Source organism: Myotis lucifugus, unplaced genomic scaffold (assembly GCF_000147115.1).
Source record: "Myotis lucifugus unplaced genomic scaffold, Myoluc2.0 scaffold_47, whole genome shotgun sequence".
Classification (NCBI taxonomy): domain Eukaryota; kingdom Metazoa; phylum Chordata; class Mammalia; order Chiroptera; family Vespertilionidae; genus Myotis; species Myotis lucifugus.
The window spans coordinates 3,285,552-3,289,643 of record NW_005871095.1 but is presented as its reverse complement, the minus strand read 5'-3'; the positions used below and the strand labels follow the sequence as shown (position 1 = coordinate 3,289,643).

Genomic DNA, 4,092 nt, shown 5'->3' with positions numbered 1-4,092 from the left:
TCACATTTTAAGTCTTCCTGAAACTTAGCCTGAGCACTCCAGTCCTAAGCATGTTGTCTTACTTCCAGAATGTTCCCCTTCCCATGGTGGTGGTGGTTGGTAGGGGAGGCTGATACCTGAAGCTCTGGGAATAACATTCTAGGACTGAGGGTCTCTGTGCAAATGCTGTACTAATATTTTACTTAGGATTTTTGGATTGAGAGTCATAAGTGAGAATGGCCTACAGTTTTCTTTGGGCTATATTTGCTGGGAATTACTACTGTGCTGGCTCCATACAAGAAATTTGAAGCTTTCCTTCTTTCTCTAGGCTCAGAAAGAGTACATCAGAATTCATTGGCCCTAAAGGCCTGGTAAAATTCCCCTGTGGTAACATCTGGACCTGGTGCTATTTTGGAGAGTAGCTCTTTCGTCTTCTTCTTCCCCATTTCTCCTGTGATAGTTGGTCTGTTTAAATTTTATAACTCATTTAAAGTCCATTTTGAGAAATTATATTGTCCTAAAATTATTTATTTCATCTGGATTTTCTAATTTATTTGCTAAAACTAAACAGAGTCTGCTCTTAAGAAAATGGTACTTTTCTCTGCATCTGGAGTTAATTCTCCCTATTCCATATTTTGTATATTTGTGCTTTTCCTCCCTTTTTCTTGTTTAGTTAACAGCTCACCTATTTATTGTCAAAGAATCAGTCCTTGGATTTATTGTTTTAAGCCTATATTTTTCTGTTTTATTTCATTTTTAATTAAAAAATATGTTTATTGATTTTTTTTGAAAGAGGAAGGGAGAGAGAGAAACATCAATGCGAGATCGGAACATCAATTTGGCCTCCCCTTTCATGCCCCGCATTGGGATGGAGCCCAAAACCCAGGCATGTGCACTAAGTGGGAATCACATCAGCAACCCCTCGGTACACGGGACAATGGCCAACCAACTGAACCACAGTTGTCATTAATTTCTAGTTGTTTTTAAGTTGTGATCAGATATTATCCATAAAATAAATAGAACTTATTGGAATATATTAAGATTTTCCCTGTGACCTAAAATACGGTCAATTGTTCTGAGTGTACCCAGGACACTTACAAAGATGTAATCTCTGTACAGAGTTTGATATATTAGATCTACCATATTAATTATATATTTAGCTCTTCTCTGTCCTCATTTATCTCTTATGCTCTTAAGCTAGCAAGAACTATACCAATTATTTCTGTCTTTTTCTTTATATCTCCTATCATTGTTATGAATAATGAAATTGTTATTTGTACAAATATTCCTATATCTTCTTCATTGTGAATTATGACTTTTATGATTATAAAGTGCCCTTCTTAATCTCATTCAATGCTTTCTGTCATGAAATCAACCCTGTGTAATAGTAAGTTTGTGATCCCTGATTTCTTTATGTTGGTATATTCCGGGTATAGTTTTTCTATTTTTGTATTTTCCAACTTTTAAAATAACTCTAAATTGTATACAACATAAAGTTGTGTTATGGTTTGTGTTCCAGTTTAAAGCTGTCTATTTTAAATAAGCCAATTTTGCTCATTTGTGTTTCTTCATGTAAGATGTTTGATCTTAGTTCTGTTGTATTGTTTTGTTATGCTTTCTGTTTTGTAGTTTTTTCAAAGATTTCACTATGTGATTTTGTTTGATTTGTTGTAATTGTGTGTATGTGTTTCGATAATTTGAAAGGTTTGTATTTTTGTTCTGGGTTGCCATAATAATTATGTTATCTGGTGTCCTTAATTATCTATTTCCTTAGATTGTCTATTGACTCATTACTATATGTCTTTATTTTCTCCTTTTTCTTGATTGCCAGATTTTAGTTGATTATATTCTTTCTCAGTATGTTCCTTTGTCCTAAGATATACTTATATCTGTACTCTTTGATTTATCAGCTTGAAATATTTAACCCCCAGTTATAGATATGAAAATCATATTTACACAAGTCCCATTTTCTTTTTCTTCTCAACTTTTGTTATATCATTTTTTAATTGAGGGGCTTTATACATTTATGTAACGTTAAACTCCATATATATCTATTGTTTCCTTAGTCGTACAGTTAATCCAATGTTTGTTGCCATTTCTTTTGTATCAGCTTTTCCATTCATCTCGCCTATGTTCAGCACTGTGCCTGCAGATGAATGGAATGGTTTTGAATGAATGAGAACGAAGGGCTGGGAGGGATTCTCCCCTTCTCTCCTGTTAGAACACAGTTGGCTCCCAAAGACGATCTTTGCAGCCTTGGACCATTTCTCTTCCTCACTATCTGGGGTCACTGCAAGGCTCTCCTGGGAGTCTGAAATTTCACAAACTTGAGTCACTGCGACACCTTTTGGCAGAAGAGAAGGACGCCGACGGAAGGGAGGTGCAGTGCGGTCCTCCCGCCGGCAGGGGACAGTGAGTGCCTCTCTGCCTGCCGCTCGCTTCCCTGACCCCGCGCCCGCACGCGCCCTGCGGACTCGGCGTAGGGGTTGGCGCTGGGCGCCTGGGCCTTGGTGCGCCGCTGCGGCCCATGGGGAGGGTCGGCCTGGCGGACCGGGTAAGTGGCGCCCCGGGGGCACCGGGACGGGAGGCCTGGCGGGAGGCGGGGCGGGAGCGCCTCCGTGGGGGCATTTGGACGGGAGACCGCGGCTTTAGGCCGCGTCGCAGTGGGGCGGGAGGTCCCGGGCCGGTCGGTCCCCGAGCCGCCGGCGCCCTCGGACTCCAGGCGGAAGGGAGGTGCAGTGCGGCCCTCCCGCCGGCAGGGGACAGTGAGCCCCTCTGTTTCCTTCGCGCCCGCAGCCGCTTTCCTTTATCTGCCTCCGGCTCTTCCTCTTCTGCTCCCCATTCTTTCACCGTCTGTCAGTCTCCGTCTGCTTTGGACCCGAGGACGTTTTTCTCTCCTCTCCGTTGATCGTGTGTCGGAAAAGTTGCCGGGTCCCCGGTGGCCGGCCCGTGTCACCTGTGGCCCAGCGCACTGGCTCCCCTGAGCCGGGGGTGGAGCGGAGAGAAGCTTTTTCCTTCCTGGGCTGCGGACCCCACAGGTCATACCCCCGGAGACTAGGGGTTTCCTGGCAAGAAGAGGTGACTCCGGTGTTACCTCTGTCTGTGCTTTTAAAGCTGGTGTTTTAGCGTCATGGTCAAGCTGCCAGCATTTCTTAAGCCTTAAGGACGGGTTGCTAAGAAGTGCACTGACCACCAGGGGGTAGACACTCAACGTGGTGCGAGCGGCCCTGATCTCCGGCCAGGCTTAGGGACTCTACCTGTGCACGAATTTCATGCATGGGGCCTCTAGTCCTATATAATCTACACTAATAAAAGAGAAACATGGTAATTGGCGTACGACCGCTACCCTTCCCATTGGCTAATCAGCATATCCTTATGCAAATTAACTGTCAGCCAAGATGGCGGCCGGCAGCCAGGCAGCTGGAAGCGAACATGAGGCTTGCTTGCTCCAGTGACTGCAGACTGCAACGTTCCCCGCCTGACTTGCCGGCCTCTGAGCTACAACTCTAAGAAACTATGTTGCAAATATAGAAGCTAAACAAAACCCCAGAAAAAAGCTTTCAGCCAGCGGGGATCTCAGAGCTAGAGTTATACATTGTTTTGATTATAGGAGCGGAAGCCTCAGAGCTAGAGCCAGAGCTAAAGCTGGCCTAGAATAAAAAAAAAAAAAAGAAAAAGAAAAAAAGTAGTGGTTGGGAGCTTCAGTCAATTGCCAGCCTGAAAGCAGCCCTCAGCTCCTCACCCAGACTGGCCAGGCACCCCAGTGGGGACCCCCACCCTGATCCAGGACACCCTTCAGGGCAAACCAGCCGGCCCCCAGGCCTTTATCCTGTATAGTAAAAGGGTAATATGCCTCCCAGCACCGGGATCAGCGGAGCCGAGAGGCCTCCTGGCACCAGATCAGCGTGACAGGGGGCAGCGCCCAAACCCCCTGATCGCCCTGCGGCTCTGTGTGTGACAGGGTGCGGCGCCCCAACCCCCCCCCCCCACAGGCCCTGCTCTGTGTGTGACAGGGTAGAGCCATAACCTCCCCATTGGCCCTGCCCTGAGTGTGAGAGTGGCGGCGCCCCAACCCCCTGATCGGCCCTGCTCTGTGTGTGACAGGGGGTGGGG

General features: G+C 46.1%; 1 long non-coding RNA gene across 1 annotated transcript in view; it reads left to right on the top strand.

The window, feature by feature from the left end:
* The first annotated feature begins 2,386 nt into the window (after positions 1 to 2,386).
* The window catches only part of LOC111825940, a 10,969-nt gene continuing 9,263 nt past the window's right edge, over positions 2,387 to 4,092 (top strand). The window contains exon 1 of the long non-coding RNA XR_002829169.1: positions 2,387 to 2,533. This is a non-coding gene — a long non-coding RNA (uncharacterized LOC111825940). The remainder of the gene's footprint in view (positions 2,534 to 4,092) is intronic.